Raw genomic sequence first — 14,716 nt, 5'->3', positions numbered from 1 at the left:
AAAGACCACTTGATCATTACTTGACAATTCACTTTCACTGGCTGGCACTTTGGCTGTCATCACTGATTGATCCTCAAGCGCAACATCAACCGCAACCTCATCGTTGATCTGTTCATCGGTTTCCTCCACAATGGTGTCAAGAGTGCCAGAAGTATCTGGAACATCATCTCCACTCCTACTATTAAGGAAGCAGTATTTGTAGTTTTGTGTCTCCGTGTAAGACTCAGTGTATCCCAGCCGGTGGAACTTGTTGAGCATCCATTTTGACCCAAATCTATGATCAAGTTGTATGGCAAGCCCCATTTGGTGTGGCAATACTCCAGACCGAGGTCGACAGGCCTTAATAAAATTCTGCCCCCAAACGGCAACTCTTTCGTCTGTCTTGACAATCGGTCTCAAGAACATCTGAAGGCTTGCAGGAACAAGTGTCAGCTGACTATCGATGTCAGTCATACTGTGTGTGGTGGGGTATGACTTTGGACCTAAATCAATCAAGGCAATATCATTGGATATGAACTTGAGTGCCGTCTTTATGATCTGAGTCTTCTCATCTCCATGGTCAAGATTAGCATGATGCCCTCGCAGAATATTGTCGGTGCCATCTTTGAGACAGAGTACATCTGCCCTTCTTTCCTGTGTTGTGAAATACAAGGTGTCTTCGTATTTCTCTAGAAGTTTTATCTTTAGCCAATGCTTTGAATAAGAAAGGCTCTTCTCTGGTGACTGATCAAACTCCTGCAGCTTTTCATGGACTTGGTCCATGTTCATTACCCCATGCTCTAATTCTGAGTCTAACCATTCGCAGAATTCAATAAAAACTGCCTCTCGCTCCTCATCAATACTCCTCTGTCCTCTCTTCCTTTTTCCTTCCTCATCAGTCTTGGACAAACTGTCACCTCTCGCAAACATAAGTTTGCATCGCAAATGGTACAGTGTTTCTCCTGCTACCAAGTCGTTGATCCCTTCCAGGCGTCCAGTGACTTCAGTGCCCCAGTCATCCCCGCGACTCCGTGCTGTCTTCAGCAAGCTTGCCTTCAGTGTATCTGCAGTCAAATTATCTGGCACTCTGTATTTCTTTCTAGCTTGTGCTGGATTATTTTTGTAGAGCTGGGCTGGTTGGTTGCAAAGAATGCATACATCCTTATACAGGAGGTCAACTGACTGTGATCTTCTAGAACTGCAGCCAGTTGATGAACTGAACTCACAAGTAGTGCGTCTTCTCTTTCTCTGCCTTTGATGCTTGAGCTGACGTCTTGGTGGTTGCAACAAAGTTGTTGTACAGATCATTTTTACACTTCTGGTGGTACCTCAGTTTTCCTTCCTTTTGAGCCTCCTTCATACGTTCCACAACAGTAACATTTTCGACAGTTTCTGCTTGTTTCAATAAAGTTGAGTATCCCTTTGGAGTTGCCTGTATGAGCCTTTCAGCTGGTGTATCCGAGCGTGCACAGATGAAGCAATTGAGCACAGGTGGAGTAACGTCTTCATCCATATTGCTAGACTCCATGTCCTGCAAAGTAGAAAATGAGATATATTTAGAAATTATTTTTCCACAAAGGAGTGTCTGTGGTGAAATATAAATGTTAACAATCAACTCAGAATCATGAAAAACCCTTATTTGACCCCTCATAAGTTACTTAAGGGCCGATTAAAAAAAATAAAAATTCTCGAAAATAATTTTTCGGTACCCGAATTCAACAGCTTTTTTTCTGGGTTTCCCACGGGAGTTGACCTTCAACATTTTAACACATGTTATTACACACCTTTACAAACATATTGGTGAAGAAATTTTTTGGTAACAATTTAGTTAACAGATTTTCATGTTTCCCTTACTATTAAGTCCCTTTCCACAAGCAAGAGTAAGATTGCCGTTTCGCTCTTAGAAACTGAAATTTTACACTTAGAGGAAGACTTGGCTAAGTCTCAAAATGGCAGGAAACTTCAGTTATTATTGGAGAAAAAGCTGATTTAAGAGAACTGATTCATGAAAAAGTAATGGGGATGTCAGTTAGACTCAGAATTCAAAATGTGAAGTTCTCTGACACCCCAAACAAAAGTTTTTTCCAGTTAGAAGGGGATAAGAAGTCCCAAAGGCAAATGTTTTCCTTGCTAGATGCTAAGGGGAATATTACACAAAATGAAAGTGATGTTAAGATGCTTGTGAAATGGTTTTTTTCTGGCTTATTTGCAGAGAAAGCTGTGTGTAAAGATATGGTTGATGATATAATAATAATAATAATAATAATGCATTTATTTTATATAGCGCTTTTCAGGAAGCCCAAAGACGCTTTGACAGAGTGCAAAACATAATGCATAGCAAAACATAAAAACAATTGCAAAAAAAGAAGAATCAATAGGGAAATATTCAAAGCACAAAGGAGGGAGAAGGAGAGGAGATAGTCAGGGGTTAGATGCTGTGGGTTAAATGTTGAATGCAGTGTTGAACAGGTGGGTCTTGAGTGATGTTTTGAATGTGGTGAGTGAGGAGGAGTCTCTGATGGTGTGAGGTAGCGAGTTCCAGAGGGTGGGAGCAGCGATGGAGAAGGCCCTGTCCCCCCAGGATCTAAATTTGATCCGGATGGGAGGGGGGCAGGAGGTTGGTACCAGCAGAGCGGAGGTTGTGGGTGGGAGTGTGTCTGGAGAGGAGGTCAGCCAGGTAGGATGGGGCCAGGTTATGGAGGGCTTTGTAGGTCAAGAGGAGGATTTTGTACTGGATTCTCTGGGAGATGGGGAGCCAGTGAAGCTTGTAAAGGACGGGGGTGATGTGGTCAAGGGTCCGGGAATGGGTGAGTAGACGGGCAGCGGAGTTCTGAATGTATTGGAGTTTATTGGTGATTGTTGAGGGTGAACCATAAAGGAGGCTATTGCAGTAGTCTAGACGGGAAGTGATGAAGGCGTGGATGAGGGTTTCTGCAGCCACGGAGGAGAGGGATGGACGGAGACGGGCGATGTTTTTCAGGTGAAAGAAGGCTGTCTTTGTGATCTGTTTAGTGTATTTGTCGAAGGAGAGGGTTTGGTCAAAGATGATGCCAAGATTCCGGATGTGAGGGGAGGTGGATACTGGGAAACCGTCGATGTTGAGGGCAAAGTTATGTGTGGACTTGGTGAGCGTTTTTGGGCCAATGATGATTATTTCAGATTTATCACAGTTAAGTTTGAGGAAGTTGATTTGAAGCCAGGATTTTATTTCAGTGATGCAGTTTGTCAGCATAGAGTGGGTGGCGGTGGAGATGGACTTGGTGGAGATGAAAAGTTGGATGTCATCGGCGAAGCAGTGGAATTGGAGACCATGACGGCGGATTAAGTGACCGAGGGGGGACAGGTAAAGGATGAAGAGGAGGGGGCCAAGAACTGAACCTTGGGGGACACCTTGGGGGAGGGGAGCAGTGGGGGATTTGCAGTTATTGATGGAGATGAACTGACGTCTGTCAGAGAGGTATGATTTAATCCAAGAGAGGGCAGTGCCGGTAATGTTAAAGGTGGTTTCAAGTCGGGTGAGGAGGATGGTGTGATCGATGGTGTCAAAGGCGGCGCTGAGGTCGAGGAGGATGAGAATGTTGAGGTTGCCAGCGTCAGAGGAGAGGAGAAGGTCGTTGGTGATTTTGAGGAGAGCAGTTTCAGTACTGTGGTTGGAGCGGAATCCGGATTGGAATGTTTCATACAGGTTATTGGCAGAGAGATGATGTTTGAGTTGAGTGGCTACAGCGCGTTCCAAAACCTTTGACAGAAAGGGTAGGTTGGAGATGGGTCTGAAGTTATTTAGGGTGTCAGGGTTTAGTCCAGGTTTTTTCAGAATGGGGGTAACAGCAGCAATTTTGAGGGATGGTGGGACGATGCCTGTAGACAGGGAGGAGTTTATTGTTGCAATGATAAGTGGAGAGAGAGCAGGAAGGGAGGCCTTGACAAAGCTGGAGGGGATGGGGTCAAGAGTGCAGGTGGCAGTTTTCATTCCGATGAGGAGTTCAGAGAGGTCAGTAGGGGAGACTGGGGAGAATTGAGACAGGGGATGGCAGGATAAGGGGGGGCAGGTGGTTTGAGGGGGAGCAGGTGCGGCGGTGGTCAAGCTGTTGTAGATGTTTTCAATTTTGCGTTGGAAGAATGAAAGGAAGGAGATGCAGTTGTCTATTGTGAATGACTGGGTGGTGGTGTTCAGGGGGCTGAGGAGTTTGTTTATTGTAGAGAAGAGTGCTTTTGGGTTTCCAGAGCCAGAGTGGATAATTTGAGAGTAGTAGGCGGAGCGGGCGCGGGAGAGGGCATCTTTATAGTGTTGTATGTGGTCCTTGTAGGCCTGGGAGTGAACTGTGAGACCTGTTTTATTGCGGAGTCTTTCAAGTTGGCGAGCACGAGTTTTCATTAGGCGGAGTTCAGGGTAAACCAGGGAGCAGAATGGGTGAAAGAAACTGTTTTGGTTTTTATAGGCGCAAGTTGGTCAAGGCAGGAGGAGAGAGTGTGGTTGTAGTAGTCAGTGAGGTCAGAAGGGGTGTGGAGGTCAACGAAGGGAGAAGTGGACATTTTTTCAGAGAGGGTCGATGAGAATGAGGTAGGTGAAAGAGCGTTTAGCTTACGGAAGTTGATAGTGCGATAATGCCTTGGTGCTGGGGTGGGGATGTTGATGGTCAGAGTGATGGCTAGGTGGTCAGAGAGAGTGAGGTCGGAGCCAGAGAGATGGTGCAAAATTAGTCCAGTAGAGCAGACAAGGTCCAAAATGTGACCACGGTTATGGGTAGGAAAGTTGACATGTTGAGTGAGGTTAAAGCAGGTGAGTAAATCAGTGAAGTCAGTGGTTAGCGTGGAGTCAGTGGAGTCCATGTGGATATTGAAATCACCAAGGAGGAGGATTGAGGGGGAGAGGGAACATAGCTGGGTCAGAAAGTAGGAGAAGTCAGACAGGAATGATGGGTGTGGTTTGGGAGGGCGGTAGACAACAGCCATGACTGACTGTGTGTGACCAGAGAGTTTAAAAGCCAGGTGTTCAAATGATGGAGCAGATGAGATGGAGATGAGGTTGGTCTTGATGTCTTGTTGGTGAATAACGGCAATTCCACCACCTCGGCCCTCCGAGCGTGGTTTATTGATGTAAGAATATCCATTGGGTGTGGTGAGGTTGAGCGTGTTGTAGTCCAGTGGTTGTTGCCAGGTCTCAGTGAGACAGAGAAAGTCCAGTTTATTTTCCAGGATGTAGTCGTTCAGGATGAGGCATTTGTTGTTGAGGGACCGGGTATTGAACAGGGTGAGCTTGATGTTGTTTTGTACGGCGGGTATGAATCCAGGTGATTTGGCCAGGGTTCGCAGACAGGAGGTGCGATTTTGTGCATTGTTGTGACCAGGTGTGTTGGGACGATGAGTGGGAGTGCGCTGAGCCGACCAGAGGATGGGGATGGAGTGACCTGATTGTAAATAAACAAACTTACGACCGGAGCCACGGTGAATGTACCTGGGTCGACGCAGGAGTCCATTCGATTTGATTGCAGAGATGCATGATGGGGTGGAGCGGGTTTTAAGCAGGAGAAGCCTTGCGGCGGAGTACTGCAGAGCCATGCCAGCAGGAGCGAAGGGACGAGCACGAGGCCAAGGGTGAGGAGGCGAAACAATCGTCACAACCCACGGGAGTGGGCCCGAGGAAACAGCGAAAATTCGATATGACGAATTACCTGCCTTCGTTGAGTTGTGACCAGTGTCAAGGTCTTGAAGAGCCGTTTACTATGGAGGAGCTAAGCACAGCTCTGCGTAGCTTTGAACATGGGAAAGCCCCTGGGATCGACGGCCTTCCATTGGAATTTTTTGCAGCGTTTTGGGACATTTTAGGTCCAGAAGTACTGCTGGTGCTACAAGAAAGCCTACGCTCTGGCATACTACCCCTCAGCTGTAGAAGAGCAGTTGTATGCCTTCTCCCAAAAGGTGGTGATCTCCATCGGATAGAGAACTGGCGCCCCTGTGCTCATTACTGTGCTCTGACTACAAACTTTTTTCCAAATTGTTGGCCAATCGGCTAAAGGTTGTCATTGGCACTGTTGTCCATCCTGATCAGAGTTACAGCATCCCGGGCAGATCAATCTCTGATAATGTCTTTTTAATTAGAGACTTGATTGACTGTGGCCTTAAGGAGGAAGAGGGGCTTCGGTTGATTTTCCTAGACATTGAAAAGGCTTTTGATAGCATTGACCACACTTACATGTTCCATGTTCTGCAAAAGTTTGGTTTTGGTGAAAAGTTTATCGGCTTTGTGAAATTGTTATACCACAACATATTTAGTTTGTGCAAAGTAAATAATCGTCTTTGTCCACCCATTCAGGTTCAGAGGGGTGTTCGGCAAGGCTGTCCTTTGTCAGGGTTGCTGTTTAGCCTTTCTCTTGAGCCACTACTCATAAGTCTGAGAGCCTCTCTTTCCGGCTTTGTGCCTTCTGCAGAAGAGAACCACATCATGGTATCAGCATATGCTGATGATGTCTGTGTAATCATTAAGAATGATAAGGACCTAACTATTCTTATTGAGTCCTTACACAGGTTTTACCTTGCTTCACGTTTGCGGTGCAATTGGCAAAAGAGCAAAGCTCTGTGGGTGTCCTCAGCTCATGGTACATCCGGTAGGCTTCCCGCCACCCCCCTCAGTCTCTTCCAAAAGACATAAGTTGGACAAGAGAAGGGGTTAAATACCTAGGTGTTTATCTTGGACCCAATCAGTACTCCCATATTAACTGGGAAGGAGTGGTAGAACAGGCAACCAAGCGGCTCAACAAATGGAAAAGGTTCCTTCCACAAATGTCCTTTAGAGGCCGAATACTGATTATTAACACCCTGGTCGCCTCTGCCCTGTGGCATAAATTTATTTGTTTGCAGCGACCAGAAGGCTTGCTTAAAGCTATTCAACAGACACTGGTAAATTTCTTTTGGGGAGGTTACCACTGGTTGCGGATGCACGTACTTTGCCGCCCCGTGTCTCTTGGTGGCCAAGGCCTCATTGACCTAAAGTGTCGGCTGATGGCATTTCGGATGAAGTCAATACAACGTCTGCTCAATGCTGAAAAACTGCCCTGGCGCCCTGTGGCACAACGAATACTGAGGCAAGCTGGAATGCTCGGCTATGGCCTTGAGACTTTTTTGATCGAATCCCAAAAAGTTTATGTGTCCCACCTTCCTCTGTTCTACCAGAGCTTGTTGAATGCTTGGCAAGCCGTAGTGGTAAGCCGCCAAAAGGAGTCCTATGAGGTTAAAATGTTTGTGGGAGAACCTCTATTCCTCAACCCATTCTTTCCCCAGGTTCCCAAGAGCCGGTGTTTTGCCCAAAACTTCATTTCAGGTGGCATCAGAAATGTCTGGCATCTTCGTGACTCAGCCAATTGTGGTTGGAGATCTGCCAAGGAAGTTGCTGAGGTTACTGGTACCCGATCAATGAGAGCTGCAGGTCAGGTACTTGTAGAAGTCATTCGTACATCCTTCAGACTTGGGTTGCAGTGGAGTACTGGGGTTAAATGGGCATTCCATAATCCTTTGCTTCCTAACTTACTTGTTGCTTTCACGGGTTCTACTTCTTCCCCAGTCAGTACTGGCTCTTGTTTATTTAGTAGTCTTGAGAGTAAATCTATTTACCAGTTCTGTCTTTCTTTGATTAATGTAAACACCGCTACAGCAGGAGTTATGGGATGGAAAGCTCTTTTACCTAATGGCCCCCCTTCTGAACCTGAATGGAAATCAATGTATGGTGCACCCGTATCAAAAAGGTCGGGTGATTTGCAATGGAGACTGGCTCACGGGGTATTGCCAACAAACACTTTTGTAAACCGTCTGGATGCTATGGTATCGGTGACCTGTCCCTTTTGTAAAAATTTCGAAGATTTGTTTCATGGGTATGTTGAGTTAATGTTTGGTCAAGTTAATGACCTCTTTTTCTTTTACTAAAAAATGTGTTTGGTCAAGTTAATGTTCCTTTTTCTCTCTGGTTGTTTATTTTTGGCCTTGGGGTCACTTCAGCAAAGGGAAAATTGTTAATGTTTTAAAATTATTTCTTGTCAGAGGCTAAACTGGCCATCTATTTGTCACGAAAAGCGAAAATTAAGGGCAAGCCACCTGAGCAATGCAATGTGATTATGCATTTCCAATCCCTGGTCACAACTCGGTTGAAACTGGAATTTCAGTATTATAGCAGAAATGCAAACATTAGGGATTTTGTTGAGACATGGTGTGTGGGAAAAATATGCGGGGTTAATGAAAATGTATTAGAGATTTACATGTAGGTGTTTCCTTGCTTTGGAATCTATTGTTTTGGAATGTAGTTCACTTACATTGATTGTTTCTCCTTTTATTTGACTTTCTATGACTTTGGTTGTATTCTATTGAAAACTGTTTTTTGGTTTATTCTTGTTGATGCTTGTTTTTGTAGTTTTATAATAAAAGGACTTAAAAGTCAAAGTCTTCTCTCTCTCTCTCTCTCTCTCTCTCTCTCTCTCTCTCTCTCGCTCTCTCTCTCTCTCTCTCTCGCTCTCTCTCTCTCTGTCTCCGTCTCCGTCTCCGTCTCCGTCTCCGTCTCTCCGTCTCTCCGTTTTTTGGTGTGGCAGCTGTGTGCACTGAGCTGTGAGTACTGTGTTGTGTTATTTGTCTTTCCCATCCTCCATTTCACTCCATTTGTGTCCTTGTACGTGTTTGTGAAGTTTTCCCCATGTTTCCTTTCTTTGTTGAGACAGGAGAGAGAAAGAGAGCCGGTAAGTGATTAGCAGGCCTGTTCAGGACCTCCTGGTTTGGGCCTGCTCTTCCATTTGCCGTGTTTATACGTTTAGCCTTTTCTTGGCTAAATACTTCATTCAAATTATTACTTTTCCTTTTCCTCCACTTGCTAGTTTTGCTTGTGGCAGGTTTGTTTTTGATTTTTCAATTTACTTCATTTGTTAATTTTACACTATGGCAAACGTACGTTTGCACAATAGTGTGTACGAGGCACTTACTCCAAAGAACGGGGTCATCGTTTGTCCGCCGGACGGAGTTAGTGTTGACGATGTTGTAATGGGTTTCAGAGAACAAATTGGGCTCAAACATTCTCGCAGCGTCGAAAATGAATCAACGTGTCGTGCTCTTCTTGTCCGAAGAGCGATACGTTGCTATCGATACGATACAGTCGAAACTGGCTTGTCTGTCGCGCCGGATCTTTTTCTTACTGTGTGTCCTTTGGACACACCTGCCGTTAAAATTATTATTTCGAATTTACCACCTTTCTTTAAAAGCGAGGAGATTACCTGTGCTTTAAACCGTTTTGGGACGGTCGTGTCACGGATCTCAATGATCCCCTTACGTCTGCGTTCTGGCGCTTCGGTTATAGTCAGGTTCACTATGTAATTTCGTTGGAATTTTTGGGGGATTTGGAAAACTATATATTTTTGGAAACTATATTGTATAGTTAGTCAGAAAACCAATGTTGCTATTTGCACAGACTCCTGTATGGCGGCCATCAGGATTTTCAAAATTTCCGCCGTAGAACTAATTTTTCTCAATATCTCAGCTTCTAAATAACATAGAGCTTTGATTCTAACGGCTAAACATACATTTTCAAGGGCCCCGAATCCAATGGTAACAAGTTCGATAAGCTAGACATGACCATAGAGCTCCTATGTGGCGGCCATCTTGGATTTTTCAAAAATGTGGAAAGCTTTTGCTCACTGCCTACTTAGGCAAGCCGGGGAAACTTGGTTTTGACCAGCAACTCTTTCTCATCAACATCAAGAGCATTGACTTAACTTTGGTCCCCCTGTTCTACAGGAGCATGCTGGAAGCATGGCAGGCGATTCAGTTTCAGCATGATACATGTGATTATTCCCTCCCAATGTTTTTAAATGAGCCAGTCTTTTTAAACCCAGTTTTTAAAGGGGTCTGTAGTGACCGATCTTTTATGCAAAAATTCATTTTTTATTTTTTTTTCATTTTTTTTTGTATACAAGATCGAGGCTCGTGAAAGAGCTAACATTAATCACACAAAAAGACAAACCGACACACAAAACACAAAAAACAAGGGGAGCGGCAGACAAGATGGGGAGAGAGGGGGAAGGACACAAACACAACATTTGAGAGCAGGGACATCGGGAGGACTTGGGGGGAGGTGGGAGAGGAATAAAACATATGAACACTGCAAGGACTCTGGGGTGAATTACCGGGGGTAGAAAAGATCAAGGTTTTCAATGGGGGAAGATAAGAGATGGTGGTGAACAGCTGTTTTAAAGACCTGGAGGGAGGAGTGGGATTGAAGGGCGTGGGGGAGTTTGTTCCAGAGGCGGGAGAAAAGGGGAATGAAAGAGTGAAGGTGAGTAGAGAGCCTAGACTTTGGCAGTTTAACCAATAAGAGGGTTGCAGGCAGATCTTGTGCGACCTGAAGGAATATTGGGGGGAAAGAGCACAGAGAGAGCTGGGGGAGCAAGGCTGGAGGGGAGGCGGTAGAAGACAGAAAGACCACCAACCTGCCTGCAGTGAGTGAGTAAAAGGCCCTCGGAGTTGACTACATCGCAGGAGATTCCAATGATTCTGAAAGCTTTGGCGTCAACAGCGTGAAGCCGAGCAAGGTGTGAGGCAGGAGCACCAGCCCAGAGGGGGGAACAGTATTCCATTGAGCTGCGGATGAAAGCCTTGTATGTGGTGAGGAGCTCAGGTGTGCCAAGGAAGGACTTCGCACGACGGAGGATGCCCAGTCGGCGACTGGCTTTGGAGGCCAGATTGGAAATGTGGTTTTCCCAAGAAAGATCATGGCAGATAGTGAGACCCAAAAGCTTGAGCGACAGAACTTCTTGGAGAGGATTGTTGAGAAAGTAGATGGGAGGGTTGTCCAGTCGGTCCTTTCGGAGAGACATTGTAAGAGTGTGAGATTTGTCAGGATTGAAAGACATGTTCCACTTGTTTGACCTGTCTGTGATTTTGTCCAGGTCTGCAGAGAGTGAGGAGGCTGCAGACTGCCGATCTGAGGGATGAGGAATGGAGCGGCAGATAGTGGAGTCATCAGCAAAGAAATAGAGAGGATTTTCCAGAGAGTCGGAGAGATCATTGATGAAGACCAGAAATAGCACAGGGCCCAGAACACTACCTTGGGGAACTCCAGCCAGAACAGGCAGGGAAGATGAGAGAAATCCAATCAGTGCCACACGTTGCCTACGACCAGAGAGGAAATCCGCAAGCCATGAGTGGAGATTTCCCTGAATACCATAGGAGGTGAGTTTGGTGAGCAGAGCTGGGTGCCAGACCGTATCGAAGGCACATGATATGTCAAGTGAGACAGCTCTGATTTCCTGTTTGGCATTGAGGACCTCCATCCATTGTTGAGACAGCAGAAGCAACATGTCCAGAGTAGAATGACCTGGTCTGAATCCAAATTGATGATCAGAGATCAAGCCATTGGAGAAGAGGAAGGATTTGATATCCGAAGCAATGATGGATTCCATGACTTTGCTGATAATTGGAAGCAGGCTGATTGGTCTGTAGTTGCAAGGATCTGTTTTTGCACCTTTTTTGTGTAAAGTGGTAATGTTTGCTGATTTCCAAGATGCTGGCAGATGACCTTGAGCAAAAGAGAGGGTGAAAAGAACAGAGAGAGGGTGAGATAGAGCGGCAGAGCAGGATTTTAGGACCCGAGGGCTGATGCCATCTGGTCCAGTTGCAGAATCAGAGTCGAGGTTTGATAAAAACTTCTCCACCTTGTCAGGAGAGGAGGACACAGAGTCCAGGAGCAGTTGGGTTCGACTGGGAAAGGTGGGAACAGAGAGAGATGGGTTTGGAACACAAGATTTTGAGGCAAACACAGAGTTGAGGCATTCGGCTTTGTCACGTGCGGTGTCAACTGTGTAGCCATTTGAGGTAAGGGAGGGGATGGAGGGGGAACAAACACCAGAAACGGATTTGACCAGACGCCACCAGGATTTGGAGGAAGGAGACAGGTTTGAGAGTTCAATCTTGAGTGTGGCGAGAAAGTGCTTCCTGGCACTCCTGAGGGTAGAAACACACTTGTTTCGAGCTTGGTGGAAGGAACTGAGATTGCCTTCAGTTGGATTTGCCTTCCAAGACGCAAAGGCAAGTTGTTTCAGGGCAACTTCCTCACCACAAGATTCAGTGTACCATGGACGGGAGGAAGGGTAAGACAACTGAAGACGAGATGGGATAAATCTGTGCATGAGAGAGAGCAGTTTGCTTTGGAAGAATTCCCAGGAAGAATTGATGTCAGAGGCATTAGAGATGGGAGGCCAGTCCAGTTGATTGATGGCTGCTTGCAGACCGTGCCAGTCGGCCTGAGTGAAATGCCAGACTCATCGGCGCTGAGGAGGCTCTCTGAGAATGGCCAGTGAGATGTCTACTTTAACAAGCACATGATCAGAAGAACCAATTGGAGCAGAAGAAGAGCAGCAGACATTTGCAGGGAAGTTAGTCATAACCAAGTCCAGAAGAGAAGATACTCCATTGACTGAGACCCGGGTCGGGAAATTGACAGATTGTGTCAGTCCCAATGAGTCGCAGAAGTCCTTTCCCGAGGTGCCATGGCTGGTGAGAGATGAACCCACACCCAGCCAGCTGGCATGATGACAGTTGAAGTCACCACATATGAGGAAGAGAGAGTTTGGATGAGTTGATAGAAGTTGGTCCATGTTGTCCGACAGAGAAATGTAAATGGAGTCATCACTGTTTGGAGGACGGTACAGAACACATATGAACAAAAGGTGGGAGCGGAGAGGAAGCCGTAGCCAGAGGTACTCCTGTGGGTGGGGTGGAGAGAGGGCAGTGCAGGGAGAGTGAGGAAGAGAGAGAAGAGAGTTTAGAGAAGAGAGAAGAGAGATCATTGATATTGATTGCACTAAGGTCAAAAACTTTCGAGACCCTTTTCTCCATAAATGGAAGTCAGCAGCTGACGTTGCTGTGGCTACTGGTGTTCGTTCTATCAGAGTCATTGGGAGGATCTTCTCTCTGATTTTACACCTTTTTAAACAAACCGGCTAAAATGGGACCCACTGGTGGAAGCTAACTCTCCTTTGTCCCAATGCCCCTTTCCAAAACTTTTGATTTCTTTCCAAGGTCTTATTCCTTTTAATACAATGGAGAAATCCTCTTTTTATTCCATGTGTGTTGGAATTCTTGTTCACTGTAAACCGACAGAACCACAAACACACTGGAGACCTCTGCTCCAAATTGGCGCTGCCGCAACAATCAAATGGCTCACCACGTATAGCGCACCCATTGTCAAACGCACTGGGGACCTGCAATGGCGACTGGCACATTATATTTTATCTTCAAACGTTTTATCTCACCGCATATGCCCTGACAACTCGGAAATGTGTCCCTTCTGTGATGTCCCTGAAACTGTTTTTCATGCTTTTATTGAATGTACTAGGTTGGCTCCTCTTTTTTCAGTTTAATCACGTGTGATTGAAGGGCTAGGCTTGGTTTTCACACATTGTGTTTTTATATTTGGCTTTAATATTTCTTACCGGTGTAAAGAAGAATGTATTTTAGCCAACTATCTGTTTGCGGAGGCAAAACTTGCTATTTATTTATCAAGAAAGCACAAAATGCAAATCATTCGTGCACTACTTTTATCTGATGATGTTTTTATGATTTTCAAAGGTCTAGTTACGTCTCGTTTATATCTGCAGCTTGAATTCATTGAATGTACACTCTTCTCACAGTGATGGTGCGTGAAGGAATCCCTTTGCAGCTTGGTTGATGGTGTCCTCCAAGTTCATTTGTAAATTCTAGTCCTTGCTCTCACGTAACCCCCAAACTTATTTATATGAAATGTGTCATATGACTTTTCATCATGTACACTGACTTCCCAGTAATAAAGAGGAACGAAATCTCTCTCTCTCTCTCTCTCTCTCTCGCCCCCTCTCGTCGTTGGTGAGTCGTGCATGGGTGTGGCATCATGGTTGCTGTGCACGTTGAGCTGTGAGTTCTCTGTCGTGTTGGTTGGGTTTCCTATCCCCCATTTCTCTCCCTTGTGTCCTTGTTTATGCTTGTAAAGTTTCCCCTGTGGGTCCGTTCATTGTTGAGACAAGAGAGAGGGAGAGAGCGCACACAGTAGGTGGTGTTCGGTTGACTTTTTTCGAATCTCCATGTTTGAGGCCTGGCCTCCATTTTGCTGTGTATTCCTAGTCCAGGCAGAGGTGTTTCGCTGCTCTAAACGGTTCTTGGACTTAGTCCACATTAGTTTTGGTTTTACCTCCACTTGCCGTTGTTGCTTGTGGTTGGTATCGTTTTGCTGATTTCACACCTTTTATTTATTTAATTTACGTTCGCTATGGCAAACGATTGTTTGAGGAATAGCATGTACGAGTCGCTCACTCGCAAGCATGGGCTGGTGTGCGACCCTCCGAGTGAGGTAAAGATGGAGCAAGTGCTTCTAGCAATCGGAAAATGCGTCGGCTAGCATAATATCCGTGCATCCTCTCGGATGAACAAGAAGGTTGTTGTGTTTGTATCGGAGGTGCACATGGTGAACCTTCAAGGAGCAAGGCCTTCTCATAGAACCCAACCTGTTTCTCGTGGTTTCCCCATTAGATACACCTGCGGTGAGGGTCAGTGTCTAATGTCCCTCCCTTTGCTAAAGGTGAGGACTTGTGTGCTCAATTGAGCAAGTTCGGTACGATCGTATCAAAAGTGACAATGGTGCCGATTCCCTCTTCAGGGGGTGAATTTCGACACGTGATGACTTTTAAAAGGGTCGTTTACATGATATTGCCCGAAAATGTGCAAAAGCTAAATGTAG

The sequence above is a fragment of the Myxine glutinosa genome, chromosome 11 (assembly GCF_964187855.1).
Source record: "Myxine glutinosa chromosome 11, kmMyxGlut1.1, whole genome shotgun sequence".
NCBI lineage: Eukaryota > Metazoa > Chordata > Myxini > Myxiniformes > Myxinidae > Myxine > Myxine glutinosa.
Note: the sequence above shows the minus strand (reverse complement) of the source record.